This window comes from Doryrhamphus excisus, linkage group LG16 (genome assembly GCF_037039965.1).
Source record: "Doryrhamphus excisus strain RoL-2023G ecotype Guam linkage group LG16, RoL_Dexc_Guam_v1.1, whole genome shotgun sequence".
NCBI classification, from domain to species: Eukaryota; Metazoa; Chordata; class Actinopteri; order Syngnathiformes; family Syngnathidae; genus Doryrhamphus; species Doryrhamphus excisus.
This window is the reverse complement of record NC_136372.1, coordinates 14,558,241-14,586,036: the sequence shown is the minus strand read 5'-3', so window position 1 is coordinate 14,586,036 and position 27,796 is coordinate 14,558,241. Positions and strand designations below refer to the sequence as shown.

Here is a 27,796-nt window from a genome sequence, read left to right as displayed (position 1 = left end):
TCTAGGCCATCACTGAAAATATTGCATTTAGTAATATGTACAAATTGGTCTTCTACATTAAGAGTTACGTAATGCCCTTGAACGCATCATCATGTGAACAGTTCCTGACCAGCGCAGACAGCATTATGTGAGGTCTGACAATTCTGGAGGTGTTCAGGCTATATGAACGAATATGTGAGTATCAGTATATCTTACTAAGCATTTTCAGCACAAGCAACCATGAAACAGCCAAGGGTTGTATTTAGAAAAAAAATTGATAAGATTGCTGTACTAGGTACTACTACGTAGGTACTACTCGAGTTACTCTAGTTGGATGCTGTCTGAAAAGCACCATAACAGCCCAGCGTGTTAGCGGTGCTTTCAAGAGATTGGATGTGGTGTTTGCAGCTGTTAAGTGTTTGTCCCCGGGGGCGCAGTTTTCACGTGACTCTCATCGTCTTGTCCTTTGGCGCCGCAAGTTCAAAATGGAGTCAAACACGGGATATTTTGCTGTGTCTCTCATACAATATGACACGCTGAAGGCTGATTTAACAAATAAGCAATGGCGTACGCCTGCTTGTGCGCATATGTGTGTCTATGTGTGTTTGTGTGTGTGTGCACGCTACATCTGGGGCCGGAGTGGGGGGGGCTGCGATGCATTAGTGTTGTGCAGACGAGAGGCCCTTGTGGCCCCCCTCACGGGCACGGAGCTGTCTAACCACGGTGGAATGCGGCAAGGGGGACACGCAACGCTCCCACACATGCTATAAACGGGGAGAGAAACGGCAGCATCCATGTTGACCGCTGGGACACGCGGGTTTCCTTGAGGCCCCCGGGCCCCGCTCCCTCGGGGGGGTCCTGAGGCTAAGCTTTGTTTAGGAGCCACAGAGCCCGTGCTGGGGGTGATCAGAACATACCGGGGTAGTTTGAGCCAATCGGGCGCTGGGCTGGGATCACTCCTAACTGCTTGTGGCGCTTGGCTGTTAGTCGCTGGTATGCCGCTGTGCTCGCTCCATTGGCCGGGGCTTTGCTGGCCGCGGGGGGCGGAAAGGATTCTTCCGGAACCAGTGAGGTGGATGATAAGGTCAGGGAACCTTGGCATGCATCTGAAAAGGGGGGAGTAAGAGACATGTACAATTAGTCCCGGAGTTGGGTTATTTCTGGACTCTTTCTGCATCACCTTCATATCCAGTCCCCGCCAAAGTGGTGGCCCACATGCTCGGCACAATAACACACTAATCCCCTTACATAACCGCAAAAACTCAACAAATAAACGATTCATTTTTGGGGCTAAAAATAAATGCAGGTGACGTCAAAAGGACCAGTGACCCCCTTGCAGCCCGTAGGTCGGCGGAGTGCTCTATTTTTAGTAGCCATTACAAGAAGCTGATATAAATAAACAGTGCAGCAATGGTCGTTACAAGGAGCATTGAACCTGAGGGTCACGCGCCCGCTACGATGAAAGAGCTCGTGTTTGATGATATTTGGAACGGAGCAGGTAATGACCCAAAACCTACTTAGTCTGTGCGGCAGGTGGCACGCCGGGAAGTCGGCGTACTCGAGACACCGCCGAGTGTTCTCATGACACTTTAGTGGGAAATCATACAACAATGTGATAGACTTTTTGACTTGAGGGCCACAATGGGTCACCATCTATACAGTATATACTGTAGGTGGCATCAACCAGAATGACACACTTGCTCACGGTGGAACAAAAACGAAAACACAGGCATCAAGCAGAATGACACACTTGCTCATGGTGCAACAAAAACGAAAACACAGGCATCAAGCAGAATGACATACTTGCTCACGGTGCAACGAAAAAACGAAAACAGACATCAAGCAGAATTACATACTTGCTCACGGTGCAACAAAAACGAAAACACAGGCATCAAGCAGAATGACACACTTGCTCACGGTGCAACAAAAACACAGACGTCAAGCAGAATGACATACTTGCTCACGGTGCAACAAAAACGAAAACACAGGCATCAAGCATAATGACATACTTGCTCACGGTGCAATGAAAAAACGAAAACACATCTAGCAGAATGACATACTTGCTCATGTTGCAGCTAAAACAAAAACACAGGCATCAAGCATAATGACATACTTGCTCACGGTGCAACGAAAACAAAAACAGACATCAAGCAGAATGACATACTTGCTCACGGTGCAACAAAAACGAAAACACAGACATCAAGTAGAATGACACACTTGCTCACGGTGCAACGAAAACAAAAACACAGGCATCAAGCATAATGACATACTTGCTCACGGTGCAACAAAAAAACCAAAACAGACATCAAGCAGAATGACATACTTGCTAACGGTGCAACGAAAACGAAAACACAGGCATCAAGCAGAATGACACACTTGCTCACGGTGCAAAGAAAACACAACACATCCAAAGGAAGTTAACGCTTCCTGTGAATCAACAACTAAGCGCTAAACATGACACATAAAACTGTAGTTTCCAAATGTCCGCAAGGCATGCTTGGTAGCGTAGCTGCAACAACAGAATGAACTCATTCATTCATTCATTTTCTACCGCTTATCACAAGGGTTGCGGGGGGTGCTGGAGCCTATCCCAGCTGTCTTCAGGCGAGAGGCGGGGTACACCCTGGACTGATGGCCAGCCAATCACAGGGCACATATAGACAAACAACCATTCACACTCACATTCATACCTATGGACAATTTGGAGTCGCCAATTAACCTAGCATGTTTTTGGAATGTGGGAGGAAACCGGAGTACCCGGAGAAAACTACGCTTGAGAACATACAAACTCCACACAGAGATGGCCGAGGGTGGAATTGAACTCGGGTCTCCTAGCTGTGAGGCCTGCATGCTAACCACTTGACCGCCGGGCAGCCCTAACTACTATATTGGGTAATACAAATGTAAGGGTGACTATAGGGGTGTTAGTTCATGTCTTGAGGGCTCTAATAATGTTAAAAACCATATTTAGAAGATCATAAACAGGTTTTTCCATGCTCTAATTTTTCACCTATAGTTTTGGTCACATGGTCCTGTGTGTTCAGAGCACCGCTTTGGTAGATGTCCATGTTTTTCACCCCGTGATATGTTCCCACATCGACGATTTACTAATTTTTCAACCCACCAAAAACAAAATCCCAGGAACGTTTCCATGTGGACAGGGTCTTAGTCCTCCAGACATCCTCATAGCAGTAGCTCTGCTTTGTTTCCAGACAGGCAGATAAATCAAACCCCCCCACTGCAGGTCTCCTTCTTTTCTTCACGCAACACTATCTTCCACTTTTCTTGCCCTCAAAGGCGACACCCTTTGGTGGAGCGTCATGTGGCGGTGACCCCAAGGAGTGTCACCTTACCTCCAGCAGTGCTTTGTCTTGGCCTGGATGGCACATGTGGAGAAACAGGTGCACCTTCAAAGTGTGGGACCAGAGGAGAAAACATGGCTGCCATTGTCAGGTCGATGAAGCAACTCGACTGTGAAGGCTGCGTGTTTCAAAGCTGGCGCTAGCTTGGCGGTGTCCTCATTTTTCACATGGCTCTGTCAAGGTTTGGGGGGGCGGGGGGTGGGGGGTGTCACATGTTGACTCCGATCCGTTTCAAGCCGATGGCTAACGTACTTGTTGTGTGTTATCATTGAACATTTGGACAACAACCTTTACTGTGTTTCCTGTGCTACTGTTTGTCTTACAGATACCACATGGTGGCGCTGTTACTAAACCCTGAAGTTTGACCCCATAAGTTAGAATGAAATTTCTCATCCGCCATTAAGAAACACCCACTATAACTTTTTTTTTTAAGCGTTTTGACAAATTTTGAGTTGAAAATTTGAACAAGATGGTTTGAGAAGGGCGGCACGGCGGTCGTGTGGTTAGCGCGCAGACCTCACAGCTATGAGACCAGGGTTCAATTCCACCCTCGGCCATCTCTGTGTGGAGTTTGCATGTTCTCCCTGTGCATGCGTGGGTTTTCTCCGGGTACTCTGGTTTTCTCTCACCGAAAACATGCTAGCTTAATTGGCGACTCCAAATTGTCCATAGGTATGAATGTGAGTGTGAATGGTTGTTTGTCTATATGGGATAGGCTCCAGCACCCCCCGCGACCCTCGTGAGGAAAAAGCGGTAGAAAATGAATGAATGAATGTGCACTGGGGGGGGGGGGGTGTACAACAATGAATCTTGCACACAATAAAACTAAAATAAAGTAAAATTATTCCAACAACATGCATGCTAGGTTAATTGACGACTCCAAATTGTCCATACGTATGAATGTGAGTGTGAATGGTTGTTTGTCTATATGTGCCCTGTGATTGGCTGGCCACCAGTCCAGGGTGTACCCCGCCACTCGCCCAAAGACAGCTGGGATAGGCTCCAGCACCCCCCACGACCCTCATGAGGAAAAAGCGGTAGAAAATGAATTAATGGTTTTAAAAGCAATGGTTGTTGGCGACCAGTCCAGGGTGTGCCCCGCCTCTCACCCGAAGACAGCTGGGATAGGCTCCAGCACCCCCTGCGACCCTTCGTAATGAATGAATGAATGGTTTGAGAAGCATGGTCGCCATCAAGCAAACACCAGCCGTTACTGAGCATTTGTCTAATTATGACAAACTTTGGAGAATATGCTAGCATTTTTAGCACAAACCATGAGCGATTTGTTGCCGGAATTAGTAGTCCCAGTTCAGACTCCCATATGGTCCAACCAAATACTCAGCGCTGTCGATTAGACTTGATCCGTACCTGTAGCGCTCTCTTTGAAGGTGAAGGCTCATCTTTGCACAACACGGCAGACAGGAAGCTGTTAAAGACGAGGACCGACACTGTGTCCCGACCCCTGACCTTTACTCCTGACCTCTCCTGTTGACTCACCACAGCTAATTTGGAGTTCCGGTCCCCGACCCCCCCCCCCCCCCCAAAAAAAACCCCACCTTGAGGACAGACAGTCAACATATTGGCATGTGGACTAGAGAGGAAGGGGAACCTTCAGATTAGCCTGTTTGCCTCCCCTCAAAGGATGAGAAGCAAACACTTCATGCTTCCACTGGCATCTGTCGGCATTGGGAATCAAACGCTTCTATCTGTCGGCATCACGTTCTTATCTACCGTGGTGTTTGTCGGATTTTTGCTAGATTGCAAAATATGTTGCGGAAGTCGTCAAACAAGGAGTTAACATACTGTTGATGTATACAATAGTTTTATTATTCATAGTTCATTCCGTTGCTGCACGGTGGACGAGTGGTTAGCGCGCAGACCTAACAGCTAGGAGACTCGTGTTCAATCTCACCCTCTTACCACAACTTACCACTTCCACATGGAATGAGGGGAGACATTTTTTGTCACTCTAGGACAAAAAAGCCAACAACTTACCACTTCCACATGGAATGAGAGGAGAGATGTTTTTGTCACTCTAGGACAAAAAAGCCAACAACTTACCACTTCCACATGGAATGAGAGGAGAGATGTTTTTGTCACTCTAGGACAAAAAATCCAACAACTTACCACTTCCACATGGAATGAGAGGAGACATTTTTTTGTCACTTTAGGACAAAAAAGCCAACAACTTACCACTTCCACATGGAATGAGAGGAGACGTTTTATGTCACTCTAGGACAAAAAAGCCACCAACTTACCACTTCCACATGGAATGAGAGGAGACGTTTTTTGTCACTCTAGGACAAAAAAGCCACCAACTTACCACTTCCACATGGAATGAGAGGAGACGTTTTTTGTCACTCTAGGACAAAAAAGCCAACAACTTACCACTTCCACATGGAATGAGAGGAGACGTTTTTTGTCACTGTAGGACAAAAAAGCCACCAACTTACCACTTCCACATGGAATGAGAGGAGACATTTTTTTGTCACTCTAGGACAAAAAAGCCAACAACTTACCACTTCCTCATGGAATGAGAGGAGACATTTTTGTCACTCTAGGACAAAAAAGCCAACAACTTACCACTTCCACATGGAATGAGAGGAGACATTTTTTTGTCGTTCTATCTCAGCTATGGTATGTCCGTCTCAACTCAGGAGCCATGCAGTGTGAAAGGTCATGTAATGTAACGTCATGTCCGATGCCTAGTACCCACAATACTACATATACTACTAATAATACGCCAAACCAAACCTCGACTTGGTTGCAACCGAATCAAACACGACAAGCCCAAGCGTTCTCTCGCTGACGGAAGTCGATCCGCTTGTGTTTACATTCCGTAACACGTGAATCACCGGCATACATCTCCCCACATTTGATTGATTTGCTTGTGCGTGCCGTCACGACACACAAGCAGAGGCCAGCAAACACGGTCCGCACATGCCGGAGGGGCCGGCGCTTTGTAAGCAAGCCACATTCAACCGGGGGGGGGACCGGTCACCGCACACATGAAGGAAAGCTGCGTAAACAGCCTGCACCGCATCGAGGTGCACGGATGCCACATCTGCAGCGGCGAGAGAGCGATTAGGCGGTATTTATAGGCAGCCCAGGAAGCAGCGACGGCTTTATCTTATTGTGGACTGACTTAACACAGCTGCCTTCCGGGGACAAAAAACCGCCGTGATTTCAAAGAATGACTCGGGTTGGGCTGTGTGGTGTGTCGTTGCTTTTTTGCGTGTCCGGACCAGCAGAGTTTTTCGACAGTTTTTGTCGAGGTCTCCCTCCCTTTTTTTTTTTCCTTCAACCCCCGAGACATCAAACGCAGCGCAATAACAAAAGGAAGTCTGACAGCAAAACCACGACTGTTTTTGTCTTGTTTCTATCACGACGAACAGTCAAGTGATCCGTCCAAAATCACGACCGTGGGCGATATAAGATACCGGAGTGGTTTGTTCAGCTGGAGGTGAACAAACCCAGCGTCGCCTTTCGATATCGTAGGTGGGGCGAGGTATATAATGTAATCGCTACCGAATGCTTTGTTTGGACATGGGAGCGTCAACATCTGACCTTCCGAATATTTCCTCAAGCAAGGAAGGACATCCGCTGTCAGCCAATATCAGCTTTCTTAACCTCCAAAACAAAGTGCACCGCGCTCTCTCTCTCTGTGCCTGTGTCCGTTCAAAACCTCTGGTGGCACCTGCGTTTTTAAATTTGCTCGAAATAAAATTAAAACCAAAAAAATTTTAAACAAAATTAAATCATATTCCAGGTTGTTTTGTACTTAACCGGTATGGATATTTGGCTTTAACCAATATATATGAAGATTGGAATAAAATGCAGTATTTTTGTGACAATTTCTCTTAATTTGTCAGAAAATATTGGCCAAAAAATCAAAATATAAGTAAATTGCCACAGTTTTTCTTAATACAGTGAAGAAAATAAGTATTTGAACACCCTGCTATTTTGCTATTTCTCCCACTTAGAAATCATGGAGGGGTCTGAAATTTTCATCGTAGGTGCATGTCCACTGTGAGAGAGATAAACTAAAAAGAAAAATCCAGAAATCACAATGCATGATTTTTTAACAATTTATTTGTGTGATACAGCTGCAAATAAGTATTTGAACACCTGAGAAAATGAATGTTAATATTTGGTACAGTAGCCTTTGTTTGCTATTACAGAGGTCAAACGTTTCCTGTAGTTTTTCACCAGGTTTGCACACACTGCAGGAGGGATCTTGGCCCACTCCTCCACACAGATCTTCTCTAGATCAGTCAGGTTTCTGGGCTGTCGCTGAGAAACAAGGAGTTTGAGCTCCCTCCAAAGATTTTCGATTGGGTTCAGGTCTGGAGACTGGCTGGGCCATGCTAGAACCTTGATATGCTTCTTACGGAGCCACTCCTTGGTTTTCCTGGCTGTGTGCTTCGGGTCGTTGTCGTGTTGGAAGACCCAGCCACGACCCATCTTCAATGCTCTGACAGAGGGAAGGAGGTTGTTCCCCAAAATCTCACAATACACGGCCCCAGTCATCCTCTCTTTAATGCAGTGCACTCGTCCTGTCCCATGTGCAGAAAAACACCCCCAAAGCATGATGCTACCACCCCCATGCTTCACAGTAGGGATGGTGTTCTTCGGATTGTACTCTTCATTCTTCTTCCTCCAAACACGCTTATTGGAATTATGACCAAAAAGTTCTATTTTGGTCTCATCTGACCATAAAACTTTCTCCCATGACTCCTCTGTATCATCCAAATGGTCATATGCAAACTTAAGACGGGCCTTGACATGTGCTGGTTTAAGCAGGGGAACCTTTCGTGCCATGCATGATTTCACATCATGACGTCTTAGTGTATTACCTACAGTAACCTTGGAAACGGTGGTCCCAGCTCTTTTCAGGTCATTGACCAAGTCCTGTCGTGTAGTTCTGGGCTGATTCCTCACCTTTCTTAGAATCATTGAGACCCCACGAGGTGATATCTTGCATGGGGCTCCACTCCGATTGAGATTGACCGTCATGTTTAGCTTCTTCCATTTTCTAATGATAGCTCCAACAGTGGACCTTTTTTCACCAAGCTGCTTGGTAATTGCTCCGTAGCCCTTTCCAGCCTTGTGGAGGTGTACAATTTTGTCTCTGGTGTCTTTGGACAGCTCTTTGGTCTTCGCCATGTTACAAGTTAAAGTCTTACTGATTGTATGGGGTGGACAGGTGTCTTTATGCAGCTAACGACCTCAAACATCTGATTCAGGATGATACATGGAGTGCAGGTGGACTTCTAATGGGCAGACTAACAGGTCTTTCAGGGTCAGAATTCTAGATGATACACAGGTGTTCAAATACTTATTTGCAGCTGTATCACACAAATAAATTGTTAAAAAATCATGCATTGTGATTTCTGGATTTTTCTTTTTAGTTTATCTCTCTCACAGTGGACATGCACCTACGATGAAAATTTCAGACCCCTCAATGATTTCTAAGTGGGAGAAATAGCAAAATAGCAGGGTGTTCAAATACTTATTTTCTTCACTGTATGTTTTTTTTTAAAAAGGAAAAAAATATACATATGTCGCTATTTTTCGAAATTTGTTAATAAAAATAAGGAACCTTTTTTGATTGTTTTGGTCTAAACCTGTGTGCATAAAAATAAATCTGAAATTAAATAAATCGTCATTTTTTTTCTTAATTTGTAAAAGATTTTTTTTGTCTTAGCTTGTGTTCCTAAAAATAAATTTGAAATTAATTATATATTTTTAAATATATATTTTCGCAATTTTTGTTAATTTCTTAATAAAAATAGGGAAAATAGGGAAAGCTTTTTGATTGTTTTGGTCAAAACCTGTGTGCGTGAAAATAAAAATAAATCTGAAATTAAATAAATTGTCAATATTTTTCTTAATTTGTAAAATATATATATATATTTTTTTCTTAGCTTGTGTGCCTAAAAATAAATCTGAAATTAAATATATATTTGTTGCTATTTTTTTTTATTTGCGAATAAAAAATAGGGAAACTTTTTGTCTAAACTTGTTTCCATGAAAATAAAAATAAATCTGAAATTAAATAAATTGTCAATATTTTTCTTAATTTGTAAAAAATATATATATATATATTTCTTAGCTTGTGTGCCTAAAAATAAATCTGAAATTAAATATATATTTGTTGCTATTTTTCTTAATTTGCGAATAAAAAATAGGGAAACGTTTTTGTCTAAACTTGTTTGCATGAAAATAAAAATAAATCTGAAATTAAATAAATTGTCAATATTTTTCTTAATTTGTAAAAAATATATATATATTTTTTCTTCGCTTGTGTGCCTAAAAATAAATCTGAAATTAAATATATATTTGTTGCTATTTTTCTTAATTTGCTAATAAAAAATAGGAAAACTTGTTTTTGTCTAAACTTGTTTGCATAAAAATAAAAATAAATCTGAAATTAAATAAATCGTCAATATTTTTCTTAATTTGTAAAAAAAAAACATTTTTTTTCTTAGCTTGTGTGTCCAAAAATAAATCTGAAATTAAATATATATTTGTCGCTATTTTTCTTAATTTGTTAATAAAAAATAGGAAAACTTTTTTTCTAAACCTGTTTGGATGAAAATAAAAATAAATCTGAAATTAAATAAATTGTCAAAATGTTTCTTAATTTGTAAAAAATATATATATTTTTTTTCTTAGCTTGTGTGTCTAAAAATAAATCTGAAATTGTATACACTGTTTGTATACACTGTTCAACGTCCATGCCACACTGCGTAAAGACTCCCGATGGTAAGACAATAGAGTCCCAAACATCTCCACAGCTCAGTGAGGGGGGGGGGGGGGGGGGGGGGGCTGCTGTCCTTTTACCCCCCACTGGATTCCCAAACACGTCACGGCTGTGCCCCCCTTGAAAGTCAGGATTGCAGGATATTGCTCTGCCATTGTTAAGCTTATCGGAGCATTTGGTGCATCTATCAGTCTTAACTCCACTCCACCGCTTCCCGCTCTGATGATGCCCTTAATTAGTCCACGGGCGTACCTCACATCTGCGCTCGGGCCCGCTTCACGCCTAAAGCCCGACATGTCAAGTTGAACACGCTAATACCCCTTCTTCCTGTGGCTTTCACCAAATGAATAACGACTGAACATAGGTGTGGAAATAAGCCACCTCACAAAAAAAAATCCCCGCAAACGCTCTCCAACATCTTGTCGACCAACTCCCAAAAGTCAAAGGGTCCCAATCCTTCTGTTTGACGCGGAGGCCAAACGGAAAAGAAAAAGCGTCAGCGACTGTTTTGCCAACAGTTCATCAGCGGAACCATAAAAGTCAATTCATCTCCAGGAAGTCTCGTTCAAGGCTGCTGCATCGCTCGCCGTCTCCCCGTCTGTTGTGTGATCTTTCATTTGGTGACGTCACAGGTGGAGAGATGGAGAGAGATGGAAGGGCTTCAGAGCAGAAAGGCCGGTTTGTTTTACGCCGACGGCTCCTTTGAACCCTTTTAGAGATATAGAAATTGTTGTTTTTCCACGAGAGTTCACCGTGAGCACGTTGGCTCGTTTGGAAAAGGATTTTATTTCATGTCTGGATGGATCTCCTTCCGACCTTGGACTCGTACGATTTATATTTACCAAATACATGGAAAAGAACACCTTTTTTACCTGACATACTTGGAATACATAATGGAAATATTTAATATAAATGCTTTTTGTATGTTTGATGGAAATATAAATCTTAAAAGTGAATGTTACATCTCAATAGCATACATATATACTATATATACGTATATCCACATATACATATATACACACATATACACATACATATATACACATACATACATATGTACATATACATACATACACATACTATATACATATGTACATCACAGGGCACATATAGACAAACAACCATTCACACTCACATTCATACCTATGGACAATTTGGAGTCGCTATTTAACCTAGCATGTTTTTGGAATGTGGGAGGAAACCGGAGTACCCAGAGAAAACTCCCACGAGGGTGGAATTGAACTCGGGTCTCCTAGCTGTGAGGTCTGCGTGCTAACCACTCGCCCACCGTGCAGCCTTAGTTCATAATGTTAATAACAATGTCGCTGTAGCTTTGGTTCATATGTAAATGGTCTGTTTGTGTGTGAGCCTTTATGTGAATTCTTAACTGCTTCTTTTTTTTTTAGCTGTTTTTATATCTTTAGAACGTACAAAAATTTCCCCCCCCCCTTCCTTCCGTTTGTTTGGATTCAGTCAGAAAAGCGGCACCTCCGTGTTGTTTTGCAACTGGGCCCTTTGGAAGGCCGCAACGTCTGATGTGGCTTTCCCTTAATCACACGACATGCCAAGTCTCATGCGACTTCTGGACGCTTTACCCCCCCCCCTCGTTTGTGAGTTATTGTGTAACAAAGTAGTAGAAAGACAACAGGAGGACTGTGGCCTTGACCTTTTAGTTGTTTTTTTTTCCCACTGATGTGATTTTTCTGTGCGTCTCGCCAGTCCCGCAATTAGGGCGAGCGAGGGATTAGTGAACCTTTAATCCTGAATGGGGATCCTTTTCTCTTTGTAGTCGCTGACATCTCTTTTTCAAGCTTTGTGTCTGGCCGGAGGAAACCTAGCATTATGATGGAGATGCTGGCTGTGCACTTTTAATTATAAGCAGCCAGTCGCTGCACTCGGTGGTGGTGGTGGTGGTGGTGGTGGTGGTGGTGCCAGGCTCAGGAGTCATCGTCGGCGGCGAGTTTTTGAGGGGATGAGACAAGGACCGCGGCGAACGCCACTCTATACAGGGACCCGGGGGCGGGGGGGGGGGGGGGGCATGAAAGGCTTTTATCTCTTGCAGACGACACCCCCTCGCAATAGGGGGGGCAATAGGTGGAGGATAGAACCGGAATAAAATAAGCACTTGTTAACATATCGGGGCTTCAAGGGCGTCCGGCGAGATCAAAGTAAAGAAGCCAGTCCAAAAGCGCGACATTGTCTTGCGCGACAATCCATCAATCTTTTTTTCAATTCAGCCGTCGGCCAATGAGGAAGTAGCCGCAAAACAGCAGCAATGGAAGCCATTCAGCGGGCCCTACTAATGGGCTTTGATGATGGGCCCCCACAAAGACAGCATCATAATGGGCTCTTAGAAAGTCCAATGTGGCTTTTTGTCATTTTGTTTATTGTTGTCATTAACCCCCCCACCACCCCCTCATCCGATACCCCACCCACACCTTTTGTGTATTCAGTAAATGATGATGAATGTCTTACAAACGAGGGGTGCGTGCTCTTTTCTTCCCCCCGCTGTATTTCTTCCTGTACATAGTATCAGCAGGGGGGGCTGTTGTCGAGCACCCCCCCCCCTCCCGGTCGCCTTTTATTTTGCAGTTTACTTTGCTTTCTGCATTTACACCCGCCGCGTCCTTTGATGTTGTTGCCCGGGCGCCGCCGCACAAAAGGGTTTCCATCAACTGGACCCGAGGATGTTGGTGGGGGGTTTGGGAAGGGGGCAACTATAGGAGAAAAGGGATGAATAAAGAATCAAAGTAAGTGCAGTGGAGTTTGGAGGCGGAGGACTCGGTGTGAAACTTTGAACCGGCAACCCCGGAGAGGAGGTCTCTCTTGTTGTCATGACTATTTTTTTAGCTCCTTTTGTGCTACATGCCGTATATCTCTAGCTGGATTTACACTACAGGGGTCATGTGACGCAAGTTAGATATCAGTCATTGTAGCATAAAGTCAAGGGAAAAGCTTTAAAATTGGCCAAAAGTGGAGAAAATACACATTAAATGTAATTAAATGTAAATATCATCAGAACATGAGTTTAAATCTTATATGGGCTGGAGTCTACATGTAAAAAGTCATTTATTGCAGTTAATTGTTGTTAAAAAGTGGTTAGCGCGCAGCAGACCTCAGTTCAATTCCACCCTCAGCCATCTCTGTGTGGAGTTTACATGTTCTCCCCGTGCATGCGTGGGTTTTCTCCGGTTTTCTCCCACATTCCAAAAACATGCTAGGTTAATTAGCGACTCCAAATTGTCCATAGGTATGAATGTGAGTGTGAATGGTTGTTTGTCTATATGTGCCCTGTGATTGGCTGGCCACCAGTCCAGGGTGTACCCCGCCTCTTGCCCCGTATTTGCCTTTTATTTAACCTACAAATGTGTCAGATCATTTTGCCTGAACTCTGTATATGAGAAATTGTAGTTTTTTTCCGTACTTGTTAACAGTATCCTGGGTCGTATGTCAGTGCTGTAGAGTACGTAGAGTACGTAGAGTACGTAGAGTACGTAGAGTACATGAGGAGGAAACGCTGACTAAAACAGGATGAATAAGAAGCCACATTAAAAAGGTCCCTGGACGGACAGAACAATATTGTGGCCACATGTGTGAGCTTGTTTACTTTAAGCGCAGGCATCTCATGATTCAGACCACAGACATAAGCGACTAAATGATGGAATGGGAGAAAGCGTGCCCGGGTGGGTGGGGGGTGTGGGGGGGTCCTGATCCTGGTAGAGATGCCTCTTGGATGAAGGAATGGAATGTTTAAATAAACCTTCAACTTAATTTGATCTCAACTCCCTGCCAGGACCACATCAAACTAAAAAAAATAAAAAAAATCACAAGGTCAACAAGGGTCGGCGAAAGGTTTAGCATAACGACGGGGCTCAGAGAGGCTGGTGGATGGGTGGAATGGAATGGCAGCAAGCGAGAAGGTGCAAAGACGTAGAGGCCTTGATTACGTCCAGCAGTGGGACGGCGAGGAAAGATGGAGCCAGGCGGGTTCACTACGCGAGTCGTCGAGTACTTGTTTCGGAATATCGATGATTGTGTCTCGATTCCTACGCTTACAGCCCTTGTAAAAAAAAAGTCAGGCGGCGTTTCGATGAGTAACTGTCCATCTCAAGATGGCTTCAGGGAAACTTGTGGTTTTGCTTAATGACAAATCAAAAGATGCGACTTGGACATTTTGTATTTTGATATTAGCAATACATGCAGATATGATATGAACTTATATATATATATATATGGATATATATGTATTTCAAGTAAAACTGCATCTCGGCTTTGCGATATATAATAAGTGATTATTTGTTTCAACTTCGCTCTTTGTTGTTTTTTTCCCCTCAATTTTGCAGGTTTTTTTTTTTGGCTTGTTCTTTTTGTAATATTATGACTTTATTCACACAAAATTAGGACTAATTTACGTTTATTTGGAATTAAATAATATATTATTATTATATTTATTTGGGTTTATATAATTATTATTTTTTTAAATACATAACATATTTCAAATAATATATAAAATATTTTTAACATCTCGATTCTGCGCTACTAAAATGACATTGTTCCTCATAATATTACCAGTTTATTCTGGTAGTATTGTGATTTTATTGACACAAAATTAGAACTAATTCATGTTTATTTGGAATTAAATAATATATTATTATTATTATTATATTTATTTGGGTTTTATATAATTTAAAGGTTTTTTTTAAATACATAACATATATTTCAAGTAATATATAAAATATATTTAACATCTCGATTCTGCGCTACTAAAATGACATTATTGTTCCTTCACACAAAATTAGGACTAATTTGTGTTTATTTGGAATTAAATAATATATTATTATTATTATTATATATATTTGGGTTTATATAATTTAAAGTTTTTTGAAATACATAACATATATTTCAAATAATACATAAAATATATTTAACATCTCGATTCTGCGCTACTAAAAATATTATTATTATTATTGTTCATCATAATATTACCAATTTATTGTGGTAAAGTTGTGACTATTTTCTCGTTAGTGTACATATTTTTCTCACTTCATTTTTGTAAATATTACAGCACTTTTTTTTATTTTTCAATTATTTCAATTTTTTCTTCAATTTTTCCCGGGTTGCACGGTGTGCAAGTGGTTAACGCTCAGGCCACACAGCTAGTAGACCCGAGTTCGATTCCATCTCTGTGTGTGAATGGTTGTTTGTCTATATGTGCCCTGTGATTGGCTGGCCACCAGTCCAGCTGGGATAGGCTCCAGCATACCCATGACCTTTGTGAGGATAAGCGGTAGAAAATGAATGAATGAATGAATGTACAACAATGAATCTCGCACACAATAAAACAAAAATAAAGTAAAATTATTTTAGTTTAAGTAAGTGTTTTGCCAAATTTTGAGTTGAAAATTTGAACAAGATGGTTTGAGAAGGGCGGCACGGCGGTCGTGTGGTTAGCGCGCAGACCTCACAGCTAGGAGACCAGGGTTCAATTCCACCCTCAGCCATCTCTGTGTGGAGTTTGCATGTTCTCCCCGTGCATGCGTGGGTTTTCTCCGGGTACTCCGGTTTTCTCCCACATTCCGAAAACATGCTAGGTTAATTGGCGACTCCAAATTGTCCATAGGTATGAATGTGAGTGTGAATGGTTGTTTGTCTATATGGGATAGGCTCCAGCACCCCCGCGACCCTCGTGAGGAAAAAGCGGTAGAAAATGAATGAATGTGCACTGGGGGGGGGATGTACAACAATGAATCTTGCACACAATAAAACTAAAATAAAGTAAAATTATTCAAACAACATGCATACTAGGTTAATTGGCGACTCCAAATTGTCCATAGGTATGAATGTGAGTGTGAATGGTTGTTTGTCTATGTGTGCCCTTTGATTGGCTGGCCACCATGGATATTTCTTCTAGTAGATATTTCCGGCTTTTCCTTCTCCATGTGTTATTTCCTTGGACTATCCAACTTCCACAGGTAACAGTCTCTGTGTGACCCTCCCCCCACCCATTCCAAACAAATGACAACACACCAGGTTGTGTATTGGAGCCTCACCATAAAGCATAAAGATGACTTGCTCCTTTGGCATGTTGATCGGGGGGGTCAGGTTAGTCCCAGACCCCCAGCCACATCTGCAATCGTCTATCCTTGACGTCCCACTATTACACAGTCCCCGGACCCCTCTTCACAGTGTCCTGCAGCTATCAAGGGCCACATCAAGGCATGCCCCTGCTAAATGCGCCCCCCTCCCCGCCTCCTCTCCCCATTAAGGGTCCATCATCAGATAAACAAGACAAACAAGGCCGATTCCTGGCAGGGCTGATCAAAGCATGCAATGTTAACCCCATGGCCGATTTGAAGTAGGGGAAAAAATCAAACACAGATGAGGTCACATGGAAGTGGGGAGCAACAGTATGCATAAAAGGGACAGTGCAGATTTCTGTTAGCACGAGAAGTGAGATGGCCACCCCAAGTGAGCACCCCACAATTTAAGGCCTCAAGTTCCAACCAGATAGAGAACTCCAACATATATGCATAGTCCAGTAGGAGCAGCATAGTCAGTACCTGGAATGAGTACCTAGAAATCCTCCTCCTGAGGACTCTAAGTGGGTTTTGAATAGAGGATAAGGGAATCTTTTTCATTCATTCATTTTCTACCGCTTTTTTCTATCGCGGGGGTGCTGGAGCCTATCCCAGCTGTTTTCGGGCAAGAGACCCTGGACTGGTCGCCAGCCAATCACAGGGCACATATAGACAAACAACCATTCACACTCACATTCATACCTATGGACAATTTGGAGTCGCCAATTAACCTAGCATGTTTTTTGGAATGTTGGAGGAAAACGGGGTACCCGGAGAAAACCCACGCAAGCACGGGGAGAAGATGCAAACTCCACACAGAAATTGCCGAGGGTGGAATCGAACCCTGGTCCTCTTAGCTGTGAGGTCTGCGCGCTAACCACTCGACCACCATGCCAATCTTAAAGAACCCAATTATAGAATGAGAACCAGATTATTTATTCCTGTCAATAATACCTAATACAGATGCCCGTGCTTATCTGCAGTCCCTGTATACCTACAAGTAAGCGGGTCTTATTACAGCACAGCTGCAAAAAAAAGCACCTTTCCTTTCCCTTTTTATACACTCGAGGCTGGAGTCCTGATGCTGGAGTCCTGGACCAATCAGCTTTCGCCACTGCCCTGGCTTGAACCGCTTTCATGGGGTTTCTCGTTTCGTTTGTTCGCTGTGGCATCAAGGCGTCTTTCCTTTGCGGAAGCATCAAGGCGTCTGGAAAATTCTGCTTTTCCTTTGTTGCAACGCAAGCTGTCATATGCGTACGCGATGTTTCCACCTTAACTGTCAGATGTCACGTTAGTCCATACAGACATGCCATCCCTGTATGCCTACAAGTAAGCGGGTCTTACTACAGCGCAGCTGCAAAAAAGCACCCTGAAAAAAGATTTTTCCACCTTAACCGTCAGTATCCTTTGTATTTGTGAGACTATGGGTTTGCTTTTATCTTTAGCTAGCAAAATTGCGCAAATACCTTCAGGTCTAAGTATCAGGATTTCCTACCATGAAGTGAACCAGAGAAGTCCAATTGTATGCTAAATCCAAATCATGCTGACAAGCGGGCGTATGTCATAGTTTGCGGTTTCTGGCTTATTACATGCCGAGGTAAAAAGCTGCCTCAGAGAATCAGCTCTCTGCTCTCGAGTGATGTTATATTTAGCACTTGCTTTGCTGACAGACCTCTGACTGATGTCGCCCGGCGCTACATCCGTAAACAAAGCCGGCAGAGCTAGCGATGAAACGCGCAGACGCTGGTGGAGGGGTTGCCGTGACAAACTCATCAGTCTCCTGTGGCTTGCAAGTGAGGATTGTTTTGTTTTGTTTTTTTTTTTGACACGGGCCACCCAATATGGTTGTCAAGATTCTGGAGACATTTTCCAAAGAGGCTGAACTCAACCGTCTGATGACTTTAGCGGATGTTTTGGGGTCAGATGAGAGGGAACTGTTAGCACATCAAGCCCGACTTCTTCTTTTCTTCTTGGTCTGGGGTGTTGGGTGGAGGTGCTTGTGGTAGGTAGCGGACCCCGCCCAATTTCCTCAATCCTGTCTAATTAAAGAACCATCCATGAAGGTTTGATGCGTTCAAGGGTGTCCTCTTCTGTAATTTCAAAATTGTCGAATTCTGTTATTAATTATACATCTCAGCTTGCCTTTGAAGAACACTGCATGCCATCCTTCCTTGGGAAGACATCATGTCTGGCTCACATAAAAGCAAAGACGCTCGAATTAATTGGCCGGAGCCAATTCCGAACAGTCAAATCAGCAGGTTGTGTCCTTTTTTGTGTCGTTATTATCTTTTCCGCTCTGGGATTTCAGTTAAAACACCCATCCATGTCTGACGCCGGCGTATTATTGTCATGTCAAGAGTAGTCTTTTGGAAGCGAAAACCGGGACTCTGTTATTGAACTCTTGGGAGCTGCCCCGGAGCTGTACTTTGAGGAAGAAACCACAGAGCCACAGATAATTCCTTACAGTCCACTAGTCTCGACTACTGTCGTCAGATTTTCACTTTGTACGATACTTGAAAAGGAATTCAGTCAGGTCGACTCCGGAGCAAAGGGCAGTGCAGTGCAGTGCACCGACCGGGTTTTTTTTTTTCCGACGGAATAGGAGCTTTTGAAGACTTCCAAGGAAAAGTTGCCAGACAATCACCAGGCACCAACCAAGGGTTGCCATTTTGGACAGGACAGTTGTCACATTCAATTTCCATATTGAGGGAATCAAATGAAAGCCTTTGGGGTTGCCGTTGTTTATATCTCAAAAGCGGATCATCTGCCCCGTGGATGTGTGGGTTTTCTCCGGGTAATCCGGTTTCCTCCCACATTCCAAAAACATGCTAGGTTAATTAGCGACTCCAAATTGTCCATAGGTATGAATGTGAGTGTGAATGGTTGTTTGTCTATATGTGCCCTGTGATTGGCTGGCCACCGGTCCAGGGTGTACCAGTCATTTGGGATAGGCTCCAGCATACCCACGACCCTAGTGAGGATAAGCGGTAGAAAATGAAAGAAATAAAGAAAGAAAGTGTCAAAATATTAAGAATCTTCATCATCTTTATGAGACCCGAGTTCGATTCCGCCCTCGGCCATCTCTGTGTGGAGTTTGCATGTTCTCCCCGTGCATGCGTGGGTTTTCTCCGGGTACTCCGGTTTCCTCCCACATTCCAAAAACATGCTAGGTTAATTAGCGACTCCAAATTGTCCATAGGTATGAATGTGAGTGTGAATGGTTGTTTGTCTATATGTGCTCTGTGATTGGCTGGCCACCAGTCCAGGGTGTAACCCCGCCTCTCACCTGAAGACAGCTGGGATAGGCTCCAGCATACCCATGACCATGATTAGAATAAGAGGTAGAAAATGAATGAATGTGCACTTGGCGGGGGGAGGGGCGGCGTACAACAATGAATCTCGCACACAATAAAACTAAAATAAAGTAAAATTATTCCAACAACATGCATGCTAGGTTAACTGGTGACTCCAAATTGTCCAAAGGTATGAATGTGAGTGTGAGTGGTTGTTTGTCTATATGTGCCCTGTGATTGGCTGGCCACCAGTCCAGGGTGTCTTCCTGATCAGTCTTGTTGCTGGATATTTCAGATATTTCCGGCTTTTCCGTCTCCATGTGTTATTTCCTTGGACTATCCAACTTCCACAGGTAACAGTCTCCTGCCCCCACCCATTCCAAACAAATGACAACACACCAGGTTGTGTATTGGAGCCTCACCATAAAGCATAAAGATGACTTGCTCCTTTGGCATGTTGATCGGGGGGGTCAGGTTAGTCCCAGACCCCCAGCCACATCTGCGATCGGAATCAAATGAAAGCCTTTTGGGTTACCGTTGTTTATACCTCAAAAGCGGATCATCTGCTAGTGAAGGGTAGCGTTTATGGACAGAAAACAGAATAATAACAAAGACTGGCACACAATATATAAAACAAAAACCACCTCTGTTGACTGGTGTTATAGTCAAGGAGAAGTTCAAACAACTGACACGCTTCCTCGTCCACGTTCCCGACAGCGTTAAGACGTTTAGGAGACAGGGAGGAGGGGGGGGGGGCATGTTTTCATGCTTTACCACAGACAAACAAAGACATATAAAAGGATCCCTATTGAAAAAGTGGCAATGGTCCTTTTAATTCCAGACCGAGCCCCAAAGTGAAGAACTTAATTACAGAACGGGGTCGGACCCAGCCCAACTGAAAATTACACTTACAGCCGAGACCTTTGAAACAAATATATCCCATTTTCTTCTTTGGTCCAGCGTCTTGTAAAATATCGGTCGACTGTGGCGCTCTATGTTGTTCCCGTTGCATCCGCTTTTCTCGACATTTTTACTGACCGTGAAAACATAAATCATCACAGCTGATGTGTTTGGTTTTTGTTTTTTTGTTTTTTTACCAGTTAGGAACAAAGTTGTGGTCCACAAAACCGTTATCTGGTCACACTGAGTGATGTACTCAAAAATAACAAGTATAGTCCTCATCAAAATGTTTGGGTTTGGGAATGCTTGACGCCAGCGTTTTTCCATGAGGTGAATGGGAATGTGGTGGCTTCACGGAGGGCATCCACTCTCTGGAACTGCTCCATCCATCCCCTCAGTGTGAATACCTTACACAAAATTACCTTAACTCCCAAGATTTTGGCTCTTAAAAGGCTGTGGCGGCTGCACGGTGGTCGAGTGGTTAGCGCGCAGACCTCACAGCTCGGAGACCGGAGTTCAATCCCACCCTCGGACATCTCTGTGTGGAGTTTGCATGCTCTCCCCGTGCAACCCCCCGCCTCACGGTAGAAAATGAATTAATGAATGAATGACTTTGGGCGCACGGTGGTCGAGTGGTTAGCGCGCAGACCTCAAAGCTTGGAGACCCGAGTTCAATCCCACCCTTGGCCATCTCTGGGTTTTCTCCGGGTACTCCGGTTTCCTCCCACATTCCAAAAACATGCTAGGTTAATTGGCGACTCCAAATTGTCCATAGGTATGAATGTGAGTGTGAATGGTTGTTTGCCTGAAGACAGCCGGGATAGGCTGCAGCAACCCTTGTGAGGATAAGCTGTAGAAAATGAATGAATGTGCACTTGGGGGAGGGGGGCAAAACAAGAATAATTCTGTTACATTTTCCATGCAAAGTACAACAATGTGTCTCGCACACAATAAAACTAAAATAAAGTAAAATTATTCCAACAACATGCATGCTAGGTTAATTAGCGACTCCAAATTATCCATAGGTATGAATGTGAGTGTGAATGGTTGTTTGTCTATATGTGCCCTGTGATTGGCTGGCCACCAGTCCAGGGTGTACCCCGCCTCTCACCTGAAGACAGCTGGGATAGGCTCCAGCAACTAATATCTGTATCATTCCTACACAAATTCTTACTTCAGAATGTTGGAATCTGTGTTTTATTGTAATGTCTGTCAATACCTTGATGGCACTTTCTGATTCAAATGTCACAAAGAGAATGAACGGGAGGTTTGGTAATGTCCGATCCTTTGTGAATGTGCCTGCGGTGTTGTTGTACAACCTTGTTTTGTTCCCCAAACTCTCTGTTCTGGAACAAACCAGCAGAGTCTCTCTCACACACACACACACACACACACACACACACTCTTGAGGTGCGCTGCATGGGAGGCCCGGTCGTCTTGGCAGGCAGGCTCAGTCCATCTGAACGGTTACGGTTTTTATGAGATGACATGAAAGCGCGGGAAAAATGCGGCAAGTGTTTGATCATGTGAGACCAAGCTGATTTACTGCTGAACCCAACACCTCAAACTTAAGACCTGGCAGAACATCACCTGTGCCTGCCGGAGGAAGATGAGAGCAAAACATGGCCATCACAATGTCTGCCTTCCCCCACCACCACCCCCCCCCATCCCTCAATACTTGATCTTTCCGGGGTGGAACTGGTGAGCTAATCTTGAACTTGTGTCAGACATTCTCGTACAGCACGAAGGAAGGGTTTCACCTGAGTCCCAATGAGATTCCATCCAATCCATTTTCTATGCCACTTATCCTCACTATGGTCATCTATTCTATTATCTGACTAGGACACATTTTGCTCTGTTGGATTATAAAGGGGTCTCTAAGAAGTGCATCAAAATGGCGTGCTGGAGCCTATCCCAGCTGTCTTCGGGGCGAGAGGCCGGGGTACACCCTGGACTGGTGGCCAGCCAATCACAGGGCACATATAGACAAACAACCATTCACACTCACATTCATACCTATGGACAATTTGGAGTCGCCAATTAACCTAGCATGCATGTTGTTGGAATAATTTTACTTTATTTTAGTTTTATTGTGTGCGAGATTCATTGTTGTACTTTGTATGGAAAATGTTATAGAATTATTCTTGTTTTCTGTCTTAATATCATACATTCATTTTCTACCGCTTATACTCTCGAGGGTTGTGACGGGTGCTGGAGCCTATCCCAGCAGTCTTCGGGCGAGAGGCGGGGTACACCCTGGACTGGTGGCCAGCCAATCACAGGGCACATATAGACAAACAACCATTCACACTCACATTCATACCTATGGACAATTTGGAGTCGCCAATTAACCTAGCATGTTTTTGGAAACCGGAGTACCCGGAGAAAAATGCACGAGGAGAACATGCAAACTCCACACAGTGATGGCCGAGGGTGGAATTGAACTCTGGTCTCCTAGCTGTGAGGCCTGCGTGCTAACCACTCGTCCATGCAGCTTAGATGTATCATTCATTTCTATGCCGCTTATCCTCCCGAGGGTCGTGGGGGGTGCTGGAGACTATCCCAGCTGTCTTCGGGCGAGAGGCAGGGTACACCCTGGACTGGTGGCCAGCCAATCACAGGGCACATATAGACAAACAACCATTCACACTCACATTCATACCTATGGACAATTTGGAGTCGTTAATTAACCTAGCATGTTTTTGGAATGTGGGAGGAAACCCGAGTACTCGGAGAAAAATGCACGACGAGAACATGCAAACTCCACACAGAGATTCGCAGAGGGTGGAATTGAACTCGGGTCTCCTAGCTGTGAGGCCTGTGCGCTTACCACTCGTCCATCGTGCAGGCCAAGTCCAAAGTCTTGAAATTTCCAGGTCCTTACAAGTCATAAGCACTTTAGAAAGTTATAATACCATCATAACAAAACACCATGACCACGTAATTTGCATATGCAAATCAGTGTTAACCACTGCCAATCTCCAGATCTCACAGAAATGTAAACCACACCCTTTTTGTCTGTTCTTAAATCTGATTGGATATTTGTAAAATGAGGTAAATTCTGAGGGAAATTTTGGTTTCTTTGTAGAAATGACACAACGGTATGTATCAAGTCACTAGACTCAAGTTCAAGTCAAGTCCATATTATGATATTGTCAAGTCAAGTCCATCCATCCATCCATCAATTTTCCTCCGCTTATCCGGATCCGGGTCGCGGGGGCAGCAGTCTTAGTAGGGAAGCCCAAACTTCCCGGTCCCCGGCCACCTCCTCCAGCTCCACCGGGAGGACACCAAGGCGTTCCCAGGCCAGCTGTGAGACATAGTCTCTCCAGCGTGTCCTAGGTCTGCCCCGGGGCCTTTTCCCAGCTGGGCATGCCCGGAACACCTCACCAGGGAGGCATCCGGGAGGTATCCGGACTAGATACCCGAGCCACCTCAACTGACTCCTCTCGATGTGAAGGAGAAGCGGCTCTACTCTCCGTGAATCACCACCTTATCGTGGTGGAGGGGTTTGAGTGCCCGAGTGATCCGAGGAGCTATGTTGTCTTGGGGCTATATGCCCCTGGTAGGGTCTCCCAAGGCAAACAGGTCCGAGGTGACGGGACAGACCAAGAGTGATTCAGAAGACCCATATGAACAAGAACAAGAAGAGGAACTGTACCTCGCCCGGATGTGGGATACCGGGGCCTCACCCTGGAGCCAGTCCCGGGGGAGGGGATCGCAGGCGAGCGCCTGGTGGTCGGCCGGGCCCAGCCCAAAGAAGCCACACGAGATCTCCCCCTTGTAGACCCACCACCTACGGGGGCAAGCATAAGGGTCCGGTGTTTTATTTTATGTGTTGGGTGGCGGTCAAGGGCGGGTGCGTAGGCGACCTGGTCTTCGGCGGCCAAGTCAAGTCCAAAGCCATCAAAATCTCGCTTTTAGTCTGACTCAAATCCACACCTGGTCCACCTTGGGCAGGCCCAACCAGGTAAAAAAAAAAAACTAGTCTGGCAGCCAAACAACAGGTTGGAAGCTAACAACCGTTAGCATGTTATGTGATAACAATAGAAGGACTTTGCGTATCGAAAACAGGAAACACTTCCTGTCTTAACCTGACGAGCAAAAAACGACCGTAATGAAGACGTCCATGAGGTTCTTTGTTGTTCCGCTCATCATAACAACCATAACCATGGTTGAGATATTGTTTTTGCGTGTGTGGGGGGAAAAAAAAGTGTCGAGAAGACAAGATGAAGGACCCCATAAAAATGTTTCGAATGGCCACACAGTTTCCGAATGAAAGACACAAACATCAAAGTCCATGGAGTTGCCGTTTGAAGTTTTTTCCTCTCTTTTTAACGTCATTTTGGTCCATTCGCTTTCTGGTCTTCATTATTCCTACTTTGCCCTTCAGATCATTTCCAATGGATCACGGAGGGGGGGAAACGGGGCAGAATGGCATCTCAGCGAGAAGATCATCACTTCACCACTGACATTAAATTTGGAGATGTAATCTTTTTGGGTAAAACAGTTGGATTTCCTGTTGTTGGTTTATGGCTCCAATAACAAAAGTGGGTAAGAGTAAGGAAAAAAAACAAAAAAACAACAAACAATAACAAGTGATAACCATAAAAGGAACGGAATAAAAAAAAAAACGAGATGTTGGCTCACGTGTAAAGGTTTTCGTGCAGACCGCACACGTAATAAATAGACGGTGCGGTCAGGATGTATCGAACATGTGCTGGAGCGCTAATAAAGACAAAAGGAATCCTGGCAAAACTTGACGGCAACTCATTCACAGCGTGAGCAGGATGAAGGTAATACAAAAAAAAAAAAAATGACTTCACCAATTTCCACCAACCTTTGTGAAAGGTTGAGGCGTGTTCTAAGGAAGAAACCATAAAATTTCTCAGGGAATGACGCTCAAATTTGGTGTTGATCCAAATTAGGATTTTTTTTAGGCCCAGATGGAGGTTTAGTTCATTGGTTATGATCGGTGTTGGAGTATATTTTGAGGGTTTTTATCAATATACAGACCTGTGAAAACAACTAACGTTGTTGTTTTAAGGTCATTCGATAGCTTTAACTAGGAAGACATTACAGTGGAACCTTGGCTAGCCTCATTAATCCGTTCCAGAAGGAACATACGCTAACCGAGGGGTGTTCAACTTTTTTCCACAGAGGGACTCCTAATGAAAAATGAAAGGATGCAAGAGCCGATTTGATATTTTGTAAAAAAAAAAAAAAAAAAAAATGCTAAGACGTTTTCTATATTACATTTCAGCTTTGTGATATTCTGTAGGTGAATTCAGTCATTTTTCCCTCATTTTATATTTCATTTCCCAAATGTTTACACTTTCTTCTTCAATAATCAGCATCATTTTTTTTCTTACAATATTTTGACTTTATTCTGATAAGAATTTTTTATTTTTACAACTTATTTTTAAATTTTCTACTCACCATTATTTATTTTATTTATTTTATTTATTTTATTTATTTTATTTATTTTATTTATTTTATTTATTTTATTTTTTTTATTTTTTTTATTTATTTTATTTATTTTATTTATTTTATTCTGATAATATAAGAATTTTCCTTAACCTAATTGAAAAATACAACTTTATTTTGTTCTGTTTTTTTCTCATAATATAATAAAATTATATAAATTTAAATTTCTACTCATAATTATGACATATTTTTACTTTATTTTCATAATACTTACATTTTTCTGTAACCTAATGTTCCAAAAAATGTTGTTTTACTATTTTAACTTTGCTACTCATTTTCTCATTATAACTTTTTTCTATTAATATTTAGACTTTATTTTTTGTAAAATTACCGCTGATTTTTTTGTTTTGTTTTCTTGTTAAATGATATTTTTAGAATATGCTGACAAAAAAAACCATGATTTAAGACGGCTATGAGGCAACCACACGCTATGAGTTATATCTTGAAATCATATAATATTTCTCACCTTTATCAAAATGCTCCAACTTTCTTCAGCTCCATCGTGGATGACTTTAAAGCTGTAACCAAAAAAAAAAGCAGAGGTGTAACTGTGTTAGTCGGCAAAGAACTACAGATTAAACTACTGATGACATCATAGACTGGAGACGGACGTGACTCTCAGTTCCTGTTTCCATGTACTAGCAAGCTAATAGGCTGCTAACAAGGATGTTTTTTTTCATTATAATACATTCTGGGCACGGTTGGAGTTACACAGTGTTGTCATCACATGACAAGGCACCCGCCATATTGTACACTAAGTGGAAAATGTATGTGAATTTGTTGTTAACCAAAACATATGCTAACCAAGCAAATTTATTTTCATGAATTTTTGTGGACGATCTGAACAAAAGGTGAGGATACAGGAGTTTGAGTCACTTCCTGTCTGTTTGCCATCCTTCATGACTAAGGAAGTAGCATACTAACAAACAAGCACTCCGGCCTAATTACAGTATATAATGCGCAGTCATTATAACATTATGAAAACATCTAATGTAAAGTTGGCATGACATTTTTTTGGGGGGCAAAGCGCTGATGGTCTTCATATGTGCGTGGGTACAAACACTCGAGCGAGACAAGGACACTTGTGCCAGTGGCGTCTGCGACGGAGCTCGTGACTGTGCCTGTTTAACTCCGCAAACAGAGCACCGGTTTCCACAAAGCCCATCACGCAAGCCACAGATGTCCCACAGAACAGACGGGGACGCTACGCTGGAACTAACATGAGGCAGACCCCCCCCCCCTTCCCTCCCTCTCCGCTACCCCCCTGCCCCCGCCCCACATACACAAACACACACAGCATGCACCACTATAGTCTGTAGAAACTTGGTGGCAAACCATACATGGGAGCAAAAAGCTATAATCACAGCACAATAAAATATTGACTCGGCACAAAAAAAAAAAACATATGTGCAATTTGTCACATGAAAAGTACTTGAACACATGCTGATTCATTAATACGTGTCAGAAATGTGGTAAGCGCTATTTGATAGCATGCAAATGTGTCAAATTCCACAGTAGACAAGGGAAAAAAATTATGGAAAATTACAGCAATCTATTTCATCTGGAGAATTATTTTAGTTACTGTAATATCTTCTATACATATTTCTAATTGATTAAATTACAATATCTACAGTACATTCAGGGCAATGGGACTCTTGGAATAAAGCGCAGTGATGTTTTTATTAATTTAGTGGTTCACCAACTTATGGTGTTTAAATTGCTCGCATATGCAGGCAAAACACAAGCCAAGCGTGGCCTCCAAAATAAAGATGTCTGTTCTTGTTTATTCCTCAAAAGCGCAAGAGCTCTGACTTAATAATCACAAGAATCAAAAATATTAGAAGCAGCTCTCTCGGTACGATACCGCTGGAAAAAAAAAAAACTACAACCGCAATCATAAACATACCGTTCAAGGAATCGATCTCTCGCAGC

General features: G+C 43.2%; 1 long non-coding RNA gene across 3 annotated transcripts in view; it reads right to left on the bottom strand.

Moving 5' to 3' along the window:
* Positions 1 to 169: 169 nt before the first annotated feature.
* Positions 170 to 27,796, bottom strand: part of LOC131103121 (uncharacterized) — a 64,394-nt gene continuing 36,767 nt past the window's right edge. Inside the window, exons 3-4 of one of the 3 annotated variants that reach the window (XR_013629939.1) lie at positions 26,331 to 26,382; positions 170 to 1,085 (exon numbers count right to left, since the gene is read on the bottom strand). This is a non-coding gene — a long non-coding RNA (uncharacterized LOC131103121). Of the gene's footprint in view, positions 1,086 to 24,889; positions 24,914 to 25,519; positions 25,546 to 26,330; positions 26,383 to 27,796 lie in introns of those variants that run through there. The other 2 variants (XR_013629941.1, XR_013629940.1) reach the window with 2 other exon arrangements.